This window comes from Podarcis cretensis (assembly GCF_951804945.1).
Source record: "Podarcis cretensis genome assembly, chromosome: 7".
NCBI lineage: Eukaryota > Metazoa > Chordata > Lepidosauria > Squamata > Lacertidae > Podarcis > Podarcis cretensis.
Genome location: NC_137176.1, coordinates 33,983,326 through 33,998,071, shown reverse-complemented (window position 1 = coordinate 33,998,071; position 14,746 = coordinate 33,983,326). Strand labels below are relative to the sequence as shown.

General features: G+C 43.4%; 1 long non-coding RNA gene across 1 annotated transcript; it reads right to left on the bottom strand.

Annotated features, from left to right (window-relative positions):
• Positions 1-208: 208 nt before the first annotated feature.
• Positions 209-14,376, bottom strand: LOC307220171. The gene is made up of 4 exons (XR_013840744.1): positions 14,278-14,376; positions 12,875-12,993; positions 1,283-1,345; positions 209-342 (listed from the first exon to the last, which is right to left on the bottom strand). It is a non-coding gene; the product is annotated as an uncharacterized lncRNA (long non-coding RNA).
• Positions 14,377-14,746: the final 370 nt, after the last annotated feature.

Below are 14,746 nucleotides of genomic sequence, written 5' to 3'. Positions count from 1 at the left end.
AAAATGTCCTATTTATTAAGTTCATTAGTAACAATGAATGGATTCCAACTGCAAATACAAATATTAGGCAAGCCTGGCAAAATCTTTAAGTTGCTAAGTTTGACTCGTTTGTTGCAGCAGGCTCAATCCTCCCGTCTCCCCTCCCCCCCAGAAAAGCTGGGATATCTTTTTCCCTGTAGTCAAATGGCAACCATAATTGGAGCACAAATCCTTTTCAAATTTTATTTATATATTTAAGAAGAGCCATGTGTAACTGAGAAAGGCATCTTAAGCTGCATGAAAAACAGTGGATTTAGTTCCAGTTAAATGTGCTTTGGATCAGGGTTTAAACATCTTTGCCCTCTTCCTGAAAAAGAAAAGAAAACATCGCTTAATGGAGTCAGAATGAGAGGTGAAGACAGTGGGAAGGGTTCGTAGAGAAAATTGGCTACATGGCCTTATTACTGGCAAGGACAAATGCAGTGGAACCCATCATGCGATTTCTTTCAGTCAGCCAGATCTGTCCTGTTGAGCTCCAGCACGAGCTCTTAAAGAAATTTTAAACAAAATAAAATCGTATCTGCAAGGAAAGTTTCAATTTTTTTCTGACACATCCATGGTTCACTAGAAGGAGGAAGTTCTTATAAACAGTATGAATCATCTTCCAGTGTCTTCCCTCTTTCCCTTCTCCAGCTCACAAAGCTGAGCCAAGGAAATTTAAACGAGAAGATTCCTTGTATTTTGTATGTCATGTCGATGTCATACTGTTTTGCTTGGAATTATGTCACAAAGCTCCAGAGAGGAATAAAAAAATACTACAGGAAATTTTATCCCGAGAAAACTTCCTAGTGAAGAACTGGCCTCTACAAGTGTTGCTGGGTTTGTGAGTTTCAGGTCTTTGGGAAAGTGATTGCTTCCTTAGCTATAAAACCTTAGGGCACTTACAGCCTGATCCAGAGATTTATCTGTCTATTCCCTCTCAAAGATTGTGGGGGCCTCACTGCATTGAATACACTGATCAAAGATACAGCTCGAAACATGTGTAAGGGATGGCATGCTGCTCATGAGACAACAGCTACTACTGGCAGCTGTGGTAACTCCCTCTGGCTTTTGTGAAGCTGTTCTGAAATCCACCTGTGCTGCATCGTTCCCTTGGATAACGTTTTATAATTTCAGCTCATAATGTACAAACTATCTTACATTTTGATCACTCAATCCTATTCAGTTTTATGGATGTTACTTCCAAAGATAGTTGTTTAGGATGAGAGTGTTGGGCTCACTAAAATCATTAAGACTTTTCCACTTGCCTTGCCCCACCCTTCAGCCCTAGGGAACTTTGGTTAGGGAGCTGTTTCCAGAGGAAGAACTGTAAGAGGGGAGAGACTTTGTGCTGACCATCAGGCAATAGTTTTTCCAATTGCTTTACCCCCACCCTCAAGTCCTAGGAGCTTTCAGAATGAAATTGCTGCCATGGGCACTACGTGTATGTGTCTTTTGATGAGCTGAGTAGAAGATTAGTGGTCATATGGGTGAGGAATGTGTGTGTATGTGTGTGTTTGTGTGTGTGTGTGAATTCAACAGTGCCAAGTTTGTTTTTGGTTATTGGCGGATTATGAGTGCTCTGTGCGTCTTATAATATGACTTTTATGTGCTTGTGCTGTTCAGATTTTTTAAAAAGCTGTCTTGTTAATAGTGTTTTATAGAATGTGGTTGTTTTACTGAGGATTTGTTAATTATTCTATATAACTTATATTGAATTTCTGAGGTTCTGATATTGTAATTAATTATGTTATTGTTATTTATTGTTTGTGAGCCACTTTGTGATTTGTGCGCGTAGAAAGCAGCACAAAAATATAATAAATGGAATGAAATGAAAGATGGGGTAATCCTAAATGCATTGTTTCAAAGTATTTGCCCTCAGGTTCAACATATTCTACCCCAGAGAGGCTGGATATATTTGATAGCTGCTGCCAGTCAGAATAGGCAATGCTGGTTTAAATAGTCCGACTCAGCATAAAGCAACATCATAAATGGCTGTGTTTCAAATTGCACATTGTTTCAAATTTCTCCCCCACCGCTACTCATAAGTTGGTTTACTTTCACAGGAACCGGGTATGACAAGGTGTACTTAGTGCACTATATCCTGTGCTAATGTGCTCTGCCTTAACTGATTTATGAACCACAGTGGTAGACTGTAAGGTATCATAGGATTAGTAGAAACATAACACAGAGACTGAGATGGTCTAGCCGCTATGTAAACCTCACACATTTTTCACAGGCCAAGGAACAGTGTTGAGAACATCTGCCCAGCTGATTTACACAACGGAAGATCTTGCTTTGTTTTGTTTTGTTTTTTTAAAAAAATCAAATAATGAAAACAAATACACTTATCAACAGCCAGGGGCTGTGAGCCTGTACAATGTCTCTTCTTTTCGCCGAGAAACCGTGGAGCATAAACTCTTGGGAAATCCGGCTGCTGTCTGTGAGGAGAAAGTTATAAACTAAAACACCTGCATATCACATGGGCAGTGTTAGTTATATGTACAAGTGGTGTGTGTTCTGGAGTGCATATCACATACTATTTGCATACCCTCTAACATTTCTCTGATGAAAATAGGGATGTCCCATTCCATAATGATAATTTTACTATTTATACCCTACACATCTTAATGGGTTGCCCCAGCCACTCTGGGCAGCTTCCAACATATACAAAAACAAAATGAAACATTAAATATTTTTAAAAACTTCCCTATACAGGATTGCCTTCAGATGGCTCAGAGGTCAGATAACTCCATACATTTTTCCAACAAAAATAGGGACATCCTAAGGAAAAGTGTGACATTCCGGGATTAAATCAGAAACCGGGGCAGCTTCTCTGAATCAGGGACATCCTGGAAAATAGGGACACTTGGAGGGTCTGCATTTGTTTGACAACAGGTAGAAAGGGATTTGCATGTCCCTTCCCTAGTGGGAGGCCCACAACAGTTTTATAAGGTCTCAATTTCTCTCTGCAACTAGTTCTTGTTTTTACTCATGTTAAAGGTAAAGGTACCCCTGCCCGTACGGGCCAGTCGTGTCCGACTCTAGGGTTGTGCGCCCATCTCACTTAAGAGGCCGTGGGCCAGCGCTGTCTGGAGACACTTCCGGGTCACGTGGCTAGCGTGACGAAGCTGCTCTGGCGAGCCAGCACCAGGGCAGCACAAGGAAACGCCGTTTACCTTCCCGCTATAAAGCGATACCTATTTATCTACTTGCACTTAGGGGTGCTTTCGAACTGCTAGGTGGGCAGGAGCTGGGACCGAAAGACGGGAGCTCACCCCGCTGCGGGGATTCGAACCGCCGACCATACGATCGGCAAGTCCTAGGCACTGAGGTTTTACCCACAGCGCCACCCGTGTCCCTTACTCATGTTACTAAACCACAAAAAAATTCTTTCCCTTCCATCACTGGCTAAAGAGCTACATTCCCAAAACACCAAAATAAAGTACCCTGCTCAGGTGGCCGTACTGCCTGTGAACATCAAAGAGCACATAGCACACAATACCCAATTTATTATGATTAGCATAAATGTAATCCAATGCATAGTTTCCTGGGTGTAAGCTCCGTTGAACTTGGTGGTGGCTACTTCTGACTACACAGATTCAACCTGAGCTTTCACAAAAGATTTTCAGCCAGCTGAAATGCAACATTTAACCAACCTTGCAAAGAAGTGATACCATTTTAATGGTATCATCAAAGAAGGGAAAAGAAGGATCCAGCCTTTGCTTCTTTTTCCCACTCTCTGACTTCCTCTATCCTATCATAATACGTCACAAGCAAACTTGGGAGCCTCACCATCACCTCATCTGCATGCATTGCAAAGAAGGCCTCTCAAGTACTGTGCTCTGGAAGAAGTTGCATTGCGCTATGTTTCTTCTTTCCTACACCAGCTTGGTCACGAACAAGGAGGTAGTGGCAAAGTTGTAGGAAAGAATGGATTTAAAATAATCACCTATTGGGATTCTTCTTGCCCTTTCCCAAGAATTATCACTACAGGTGCTCCTCCTTTCATGTCAAACCTTTTCACAATTTCTATATTTAATTCATCTATGATTAGACTTCATTGTGGTGTGTCGAGTTCCCAGGTGATTGCCCAACCAAGCACTGAACAGACCCAGACCTTGTTAGGTTTAACTAGGTTACAGCACCATGTTGCCCTCAATGCCATCTCAGTTCCTACCTCCTTTAGGAAGTTTCACTTTCTCCAAATAGTGCATCAGGTACATCTCTATTTTGCCCATCTTGTCTCCTAGGTAGGATACGTACCTTTCTGTTTCTGGGTGGATGTACTGAGGCCATGATGCCCTTTGAGAAGACTGGATCTAAAAAGGGGATTTCTTCTTATATAAGTCTGGATGAGAGTTAAAATTGGATAAAGTAAAAGTGGTTTTTAAAATAAACTAAATCACCTAAATGAGAAGATTAAGCAAAAATGAACTGAGGAAATGGATGAAAGAGAGAACGTAAAATAATAACATATTAAAATAAATTATTAAGTTAAAAAAAATAAGGTGAAAAGGACTTGCTGAAATAAAAATTTGAACCTGAATACAGAAATGGGAAGTGTGAGGAGGTCAAGAAAATAAGTAAAGGGAAATTGATTATGTAAGGGATTTAATTTCTTTTTCTTTTTTCTTTTTTAATGATTGTATTTTTCTTTTTTTCTGTATTTTTCTGTTTTTTTTATTTTTCTTTTCTTGCTTTTTGTGTCGTATTATGTATTTTTTCTTTTCTTTTTTCTGTAATTTTGAAAAGTTTGAATAAATATTATTTAAAAATAAAAATAAAAAGGGGATTTATTCAAAGACTGGTGATTGCCGTGCACTATTTGGAAGCTGCAGCTGGAACAGAACCCTGCACCATAGCTCCTTACACATTTTGAGATGGAGGTGTATCTTAGCAACACAGGAAGCTGTCTCGAAATGAGTTAGAACATTAGCCTCTCTAGCTCAGTATGTGTCTTCACTGGCAGGCAGAGGCTTTCCAAGGTTGCAGACAGAGTTGTCTCTCAGCTCTAGCTAGAGATGCTGGGGATTGAACCAGGACCTTTTCCAAACAAAGCGAATACTCTGCCACTTAGCCATAGCTCTTTCCTCTTCAGTGTATGCTGCAGCAATGGCTTCAACTATCTCTAAGCATATTTTAAGTGTTAGTTTTAATAAACACACCACAGGTTTTGCATAACCCAGAAAAACCTCTTCCTTGCTCCCTGCCCTATTTCTGAAAATATCTGTGAGCTGTCAGAGCATAGCCTTTTCAACACTGGCCCCAGTGCTTTAGATGGGCTCCCTGGCTATATTTATACTTAATAATGTTTGACCCTATGGACATCTTATAAAGTCTCCCTAGTCCAACAGGTTTTTCCAGACTGAATTATTTTTTTCATCTGTCTATCTATCTATATCATCTATCTATCTATCATCTATCTATCTATCTATCATCTATCTATCTATCTATCTATCTATCTATCTATATCTATCATCTATCTATCTATCATCTATCTATCTATCTATCTATCTATCTATCTATCTATCTATCTATCTATCATCTATATCTATCTATGTTATTTGAAAAGCTGAAGGGTCACAATAATCATGTTATTAATGTAAAAAATTGCTACACATAGCACCTAATGTATTTCTCGGAGAAGCATAATGAATATGAAATGCAGTTGCTTTACTTATGGACTGCTAAAATGTCTAACAATTTGCTGGCATATATAAATAATAATAAGAAACAGTTAAATAAGTGTTTTCAGAGCGAAACCTGATTGCTTGTGGGGTTGGTTTGTTCATTTGGGAGACAATTTGCTGTACACTTAGATGGTTTGTGAAGGAATGAAAATTGCATCAGTTGCTTTATTAAAAAAAAAAATGAAATAGCTAGTGTATTACACTATTACATGTGTCTGAAGCGCGTCGGGTCATGACCACTTTCTGAACACTTAAAACAAGAACTTGAAATATTTAGTATCAGGAAAATAAATTTCATATTTTTATGCTTCTGTCGTGCAACAGCTTGAGCCACTCCAATTATGAACAGTGCTAAATTGTGTCGACTTGATGAGGAGCGTATAAAGGTTCTCTTCCTATGTGGGATCTAATCTGCTGAGAGCAGTTTCTGCAAAGGCTACTGTAATTAATATGACTTTCTGCCAGTCTAGTGCCTGAGGAATTGTGACCATGGACCCCTGAACAAGCACTTTTATCTGTTTAGTGTGTAACAGAGATCCACATCAAAGCAGCAAGGAAGGAAGATTGGCCGTGGATAGGGGAGTGTTCCTAAAATACAGAGAAGTCTCTATAGCAGTGAAGATGGAGGAAACAGAGGTGATTTGTACTCAGAGTGCCCAGTGGGAAGAGCAATGATGAACAGCAGAAATGAAAACAGAAAAAGGGAGCTTGAGCGTGAGAGGTGAGAGATGAGTAAGCCAGGAGAAGAGACACTGCAATAGCTCAGATATTAAACAAGTGGTGAAACAACTGATCATTTCTGTTTCTTCTTGGTAGGCATTTCCAATGCTCAATCTTTATTCAGTATGCCTGTGAATACCAGTTGCTGTGGGAAGAGTACTGTTGCACTCAGGCGCGTCTCCGCTCCTCCACATGCAGCTGCTGGGTGACCTTGGGCTAGTCACACTTCTGTGAAGTCTCTCAGCCCCACTCACCTCACAGAGTGTTTGTTGTGGGGGAGGAAGTGAAAGGAGAATGTGAGCCGCTTTGAGACTCCTTAAAGGTAGTGATAAAGCGGGATATCAAATCCAAACTCTTCTTCTTATTCTTCTACTTGTGGGCTTCCCAAGAGCATCTGTGAGCAGTGGCATAGCGTGGCTTGTCAGCGTCCAGGGCAAGTATGGTACCTGTGCTCCCTAACTGTGGCCTCTGCTGCCAAACAGAGCTGCAAAGCAGTGGCAGGACATGCACGTGCCTCCTTGGGCTGGGGTGCCATGCCACCGTGAGTCTCGCTGTCCACCTGCCTTCCCCACCAGCATGGGATGCCATGCGACCGAGGGATGAAAGGGCCTGTCCTCCTCCTGTCCTCTCCCAGCTCCTGCTCAGAATGCTGCTGCTCAAGTTAGGTGGGCAGGTGGGGCAGGGAGTGCCTCCAGTCAGGGCAGCAACTGCAGAGGCGCACCCCTAAATAAAAATTACACCTGGGGCAATTGCCCCGGGAGCCCCTCCCTCCCCTGCCATGCTACACCACTGTCTGTGAGAACAGGATGCTGGAATGGATAGGTCTTTGGCCTGGTCCTGCAGCCTCTTCTTATGTTCATTTTCTACTGCCAGGAAAGAAGGTGCCCTGTGACAATATTTGTCAATGGCTATTCAAGTCACATTTTATATGGCGGTCCTGAGAAGTGACTGCATAACTATAAGGCGTGAGTGGCTGAGAAATGTACTCCGGTGAACAGTAGTATAGCACTGCTTCATATTTTGCACCTGACTTATGACACTCTTGCGGCTCTGGCTCTGGCCAGAGCAGCGATGTCACGCTGGCCACGTGACCCGGAAGTGTCTCCGGACAGCGCTGGCCCCTGGCCTCTTAAGTGAGATGGGCGCACAACCCCAGAGTCTGTCAAGAAAAAGGCTGGCAACTACTTCTAAAGGACATGTCTGATTCAGTGCATTTATCAGCTCCATCCAAAGAGCTATCGTAAGAATCTTATCATGGGTATAGGTCTCTTTTTTAGGAGGGGAGTTATGAATAAGGTGATTCTGCCACAATGCATCAACGCTGATGGAAGCAAAGATTCACTGGAGCATAGGCAGTGACTGGAGCAGCTGGAAAAAAGATGATGGAAACAAATCCAGAGCAAGGCAATTTATCATTGACCTTGTTACCATCGTTTTTATGATATGAGAAATAGAAGCTTGTGAGAACAAGCCCTTGGAAAATACGAGCAAACTAGAACCACATGTGCCCGCTAAGAAAAATCTGATCGCTTGACCTTTATAAATGGATCTCCATCCCTCTTTCTCCCTGCTTTGTGTGTTCCTTGCTGCATCACATCTGACCTCTCATTACAAGAATTCCAAACAGACTGCTATGACTACAGAGTCTCCATTCAACCCCATCTTTAAATAACTCATAAACAACTTTATACATGTCTTCAGGCCATTGAAAACAAAATAAAGTATTCATTATTTTAATAAAATGATCAGCTGCAGACATACTAATTCTTGCTAAGGACTTTCCTCTTCCAGCACTTAACCCTATTCACAGTTAACTCTCCTCTTCTGTTGCAGACAATCCCCACACCCCAATTTTCTGGGGTTTGAGACACATCAACCCCCTAGAGTTGATGCGCTTGACCTGGGCTTTGTAAGCATAAGAGAAGCAGGTTTTTGCCACACCTACTCAGCTTTTTATCTGTCCTCTGTCCTCTAGTTATGCAGAACATTCCAATCCTTGTACTTACTGAAGTCGCATCTGATATAATACACATCTCCATTTGAAGAGGAGGTTTCTTACTTGTACTACCACAGTGGTTTATTCTCATTTATTTTTTAGGCTGCCGTTCCAAAACACACACACACACACACACACACACACACACACACACACAGTGTTAGTTGTGTTCAGTAAGTTTCACAGCTTCCTTTCCATTGCTGCTACTATTTTTGTGTTCTCAACAAAATATAGTCACCTTCTTCACCTCCCATTTACTTTTAAGGCTATGTCCAAGCCATATATTTCAGGCACCCCTTAAACCTTCCTCCTCAGCCAGCTCCACAGCCTACACTGCCACTGCAAATCTCCACCATCCATGATGAAATCAGAAGACAACTCACATGCCCTCCAATTTTTTTTGATGAAAATAGGGACATCCTAGTCTGTTGTTGGGATGCGTGTGGCACTGTGGGTTAAACCACAGAGCCTAGGACTTGCCGCTCAGAAGGTTGGTGGTTCGAATCCCCGCAACAGAGTGAGCTCCCGTTGCTTGGTCCCTCCTCCTGCCAACCTAGCAGTTCGAAAGCACGTCAAAGTGCAAGTAGATAAATAGGTACCACTCCAGCGGGAAGGTAAACGGCATTTCCATGCGCTGCTCTGGTTCGCCAGAAGCAGCTTAGTCATGCTGGCCACATGACCCGGAAGCTGTACGCTGGCTCCCTCGGCCAATAAAGCAAGATGAGCGCCACAACCCCAGAGTCGGCTACGACTGGACCTAATGGCCAGGGGTCCCTTTACCTTTATTCTGTTGTTGTGGTTGTGGTTGTGGTTGTTTCCCGCCCATCTGACTGGGCTGCACCATCCACTCTGGGCAGCTTCCAGCATAAATAAAAACATAATAAAATATGAAACATTAAAATAAAAACTTCCCTGCCTTCAGGTGTCTTCTAAAGGTTGTAATTTACTCATCTCCTTGGCTCGGGGGTGGCATAACTCCATATCCTCCTATATTTCTCCAATGAAAATAGGGACATCCTATCATACCCTTCAACATTACTCTGGTGAAAATGCAGATGTCTTAAGGAAAAGCGAGAGATTCCGGGATCAAATAAGAAACCGAGATGGCTTCTGTCAATCTGGGCCTGTACCTGGAAAAAATGGACAATTGGAGGGACTGAACTCAGACTTCCCTGGGTCCTACCTTCCCATCTTCCATCTTCATCAGGTTGTACACCTACATGGGCTCTGGATCTGGCAACCAATAATCATCACATGGGTCTTAAGGTGTGTGCCTGGGGGGGACCAACAGGCAAGAAGCAATTTGCACTATTGTCCTGAAATATTCACTAAACCAAAATACACACAGAGCTATGTTCACATTAAATATCCCAGTATGTAGGATATAGTAAGCCTAAAGCCAATGCAATGGCAAGCATAGTTAGACATAGGTAAAACTAAAAAAAATTGATGACGTTGATTGAAGAAGGGGAAACACAAAAACAGCTGGCAATGGGGTGCCCATGTCATCCTATTTGGAGGACCACAAAATGTTCCTACCCCAAGCAACCCCCTGGTTAATGTAGCATATCATATGGAAGCAACCTCAATTTTTAAGAAAGAGACTTTTCAACATTTCAGTTGCTTGTAAGTAGAGACCTGCATTGATAGTGCCTCAGATGTCAGATTATGAGCACTAACATGTCCCAGATAAGCTTGCTTTAAAGAAAAGAAACAGCTATCACGTTACTTGGGACTGAAGTTGCATTGTGCATCCATCTTTCGTCTCTTTTCCTACTGGTTTAGAATGATGAATGTACCATTCTCCTTGCATTCAAACTTTGGGAGTAAAATGCACAGCCCGGCCTTTCCACAGTTCTTGTTATTCTGTTTTTAAAAAACACTGACATTTTCTTAAACAGACATAATTTACAATGTTAAAGTCACACAACAGTGCCTTGGTGTGCGAAAGCCAGCAAGAAAACAAGACTCCTTTGAGACAGGCTTGGGTTTGAAAAGGGCCGGGCAGGAGGACTAGTCTTGTGCTCTCTGAGGTCACTCCAGCTTAAAACAAATGAAGGGTGCAAAACCAGGGCAGTCTTGTGATAGATCTCTTTTCTTTTGGTCTATTAAAAGCTCCCGCTGCAGAATGGCTCAATCCAATGGAGAAAGAAAGAAAACATCGCAGCATAGTACGTGAGGGATGTGCCAATGTACTTGCTCACACTTTCCAGTGCGGTTTGCGAGATCAGATGTTTGGGTTGCATTATGTGTACAGCCTGGGTGGTGTCACAGCAGGTCAAGTGAGGAGGGGTCAGACTGGTGCCTGGATAGCCATGCCTTGCAGCAGGTGGCTGGATTTCATTTCTTATTTCTTTCTACAAAGGCCACTTGTGCAAAAGAATCTTGCCAGGCTTTCCCTCCCCTCTCCCTAATAACCCCTTTCAGGTTTTAATATTGGATTTCATCCATATTACAAGGTCACTGGGAATATCAGCTGCTGTACAAAAATCCCCACATTGCTGCAACATCACATTGATATGTATTAAAGGTAAAGGTAAAGGTACCCCTGCCCGTACGGGCCAGTCTTGACAGACTCTGGGGTTGTGCGCCCATCTCACTCAAGAGGCCAGGGGCCAGCGCTGTCCGGAGACACTTCCGGGTCACGTGGCCAGCGTGACATCGCTGCTCTGGCGAGCCAGAGCCGCACACGGAAACGCCGTTTACCTTCCCGCTGGTAAGCGGTCCCTATTTATCTACTTGCACCCGGAGGTGCTTTCGAACTGCTAGGTTGGCAGGCGCTGGGACCGAGCAGCGGGAGCGCACCCCGCCGCAGGGATTCGAACCGCGACCTTTCGATCGGCAAGTCCTAGGCGCTGAGACTTTAACCCACAGCGCCACCTGCGTCCCCTTGATATGTATTACTCATATGTTAATAAGTTTATGTTCTTTATTGGGAAAATATATTGACCTACCACTGTGGGATGATTTCAGGAGGAAGAGCAGAATGCTCCATTCTGCTGAGCTAAAGACAGAGTTTGGTAACCAAAAGTGTGCATTTAAAAATCATATTTGGTCACAAGAAAAGGAAATTTGCATCAGTAGATTGTTTAGATTTAGTGGTCATAATTTTGGTAAGGCATGTCCTTATGTAGGCAAGCAGTGCTTTGGGTCCTGTTCTTCTGTTCACCTGTTTCACTGATGCTTACTAACTGCAAACTGTCCAATCAGCATGATTTCCTTTGAAATCTAAGAGGCTCACCAGTTAGAACCAGTGTTTATAAGTTTGTTAGAACCACTATCACCCTCTGGTTGTAGGACAATTGTTCAGACTTAAAATTAGTTTTGTTGGTTCCTACTCCAACACCAGGGTTCATGTTAGACCATCAGCAAGATCAAGTGCTATCCAGTGTACTTCAACTTGCCATCAAAATATCTTCTCACTGCAGTCTTCTCACCACTCACCCAAGCGACAAGGATAGTAGAGCTGTGAAGTTTAAATTAACATTCTGAATGATAAAACCTCTGACAAAGGTATGGAAAGGTAAGGAACCCATACCCACTATAGGCCAGTAAGTATTTACTTTGGAAAAGATTGCTAAATATATTGAATAGCACGGCCTTTGAGGAGGAACTGCTGTCCCAGATTAGAATATTTTAATTTTTTTCATTGCCACCTTTCCTCCTAGGAGCTCAGGGCAGTGTGCCTGTTTCTCCCCACAACAATCCTGTGAGGTTGGGTCGGCTGAGAGATTTCAACTGGCCCATGCTCAGTCAGTAAGCTTTACCACTGAGCAAGGAGTTGAAGTCATGATGGGCAAGTTCTTCCAGCAAAGTGGCCTTCTTTTTCTCACCATGGAGGAAAGGGGAGTGGGCATCCTCAGGAACTTACTTACTTACTTACTTTATTTATTTATTTATTTATTTATTTATTTATTTATTTATTTATTTATTTATTTAACCTCCTTATACCCAGGGCGGTTCACAGAATAAAATACATAATAAAAATAAAAACAACAACCCAATGCCCCCGCTCCACAAAAAAACGCATTTTAAGAGCATAGGATGTAAAGCAGATCAACCAAAGGCCTGATTAAAAAGGAATGTTTTTGCCTGGCGCCTAAAGGCGTATAATGAAGGCACAAGGTGAACTTCCCTGGGGAGAGCATCCCACAGATGGGGAGCCATTGCAGAGAAGGCCTGTTCTTGTGTTGTCACCCTCCAAACCTCTCGAGGAGGAGGGACACAAAGGAGAGCCTCAAAAGATGATATCAGGGTCCGGTTAGGAACTACCATTGCTTATGGAGTACATGGGGAATTGAGGGTCAGGCTCTGACAACTCACTACCTGAATACCAATGGTTTAGCTATAGCACTCACATTTTGGTGTTCTGATCTGAAATTAACAGGCTGTGGGCATAGTGCTCACATGGGGGGGGGGGGAATGCTCTAACTTAAAACTAATTTACCTTTAGCCAGTAGTGGCTGGTGCCCACTGGCACAGGAAAGCAGGAAGGTCAAGCAGTAGGTGGATCCAGAACCAATGGCAGGCAGAGCCAAATGATTCTAGTTTGTCTCCATCTTCTTCCTAATAAGGCAGACAGTGTTACCCCCCTCTGGACTGGTTGTAAGTAAGAAGGAAGGCAGGTGGGAACTGGCTGAGGTTGGTGGGACACTGCCCCATTTGCCCAGGTAAGGTAGTCTCCACTCCATTTATCAGAGGGCTCATCCTACCCATCTGCAGCCCAAATTCCCATCTATCCTTTCATAAATTCAGTGGTTTGGGTGGAGGCTGAGAGCACCTTGTGCCTGAGAGTAATAATTAGAAACTTGAATGTGGATAGGAAATGAGTTGAGCATCGTCTGAGGTAGGTGTATGCTTGAAGGATCAAAGGGATGCTCTGTAGGCCACTGAAGCTTTTGAAGAATATTTAGAAGTAAAACAAGTGGGAAAAGTCCTCTGACTGCCAGATCCAAAGCTGTTCTTTAAACCCTCATCAAGGGAAGCATCGAAAAGAAGCCAAGGCCATTTCTGCCAATATCAGCAGATTCTGTGCTGTCCCTTTCCCAGGAATAAGGCTTAATCGAAAGAAGTGCTGCCACTCCATTGAAGTGCTTCTTAAATAGGCAGAAATGACTTTTACAAGACGGAACTCTTTTTTCCTCTTCCCAAGTCAACCACAGTCGCTCTTCTGAACCTGAACTCAAAACCTTTCCCGTCTCAGCTGCTGAGTCCCTGGGTGGCCTTCCTGAAGTCACTGTTCTTGTACAAGAAGTAAGAGCAGACCCACAGCAATAGTGAACAGAGAGCAAATGAGTTATGGAATGTTTACCTTCCCTGAGGCTTGGGTGACCCATAAATCTAAAGAAATACATATTTGCAGGTATCTTCAAGTGGGAAAACAGCTCTATAATCATGGCCTTCATACAGATTAATGACCAATTCACTGAATCCACGAAGGAGGGGGAGGGCTGCGTCCACTTTTCACATTGAAGATCTAAAAGGGACACAGGTGGCACTGTGGTCTAAACCACTGAGCCTCTTGGGCTTGCCAATCAGAAGGTCGGCAGTTCAAATACACATGAGGAGGTGAGCTCCCGTTGCTCTGTCCTAGCTCCTGCCAACCTAGCAGTTCGAAAGCACACCAGTGCAAGTAGATAAATAGGTACCGCTGCGGCGGGAAGGTAAATAGCATTTCCATACTAGCTCTGGTACTCTTCATGCCAGAAGCAGTTTAGTCATGCTGGCCACATGACCCAGAAACTGCCTGTGGACAAACGCCAGCTCCCTTGACCTCAAAGTGAGATGAGCGCCACACCCCATGAGTGCCTTAGACTGGACTTAACCTTCCAGGGGTCCTTTACCTTTTACCTTTTAATTGAAGGTCTGGACACATACATGAAGACACATACTGTAGGCTTCATATGAATGAGTTGGGGAACTTCTTTTTGCATTGTTGCCAACTGTGTGAACAGAAAACGCATAATAATACAGCGTACCTTGTGTTCCAATGTTCAGCTGAACATATTGAGGTCTGAAGCAAGGGCAGAGCTGGTATGTTCCTGCTCCTTACCACACATACTGTGATGGCCTGGGATTCCGATTCAGAGGCTGAACCAGAGGAATCCCAGCCTGCACAGGAGTCCCCGCCTCCAGGGCCGGCTGAACTGGGGCAAGGCCTAGATTCTGAGGAGCCTGCACCTGTGTCAGATCCTCAAGAGCAGGCACCAGAGGTGCTTGAGGACTCAGTGGCTACAGGTGAGCCTCCTCCGGGGCCCAGTAACCCTTCGGCCTCTCCTGAACTACAGAGGCTTAGGGCAGAGAGGCGAAGGGAACTGGT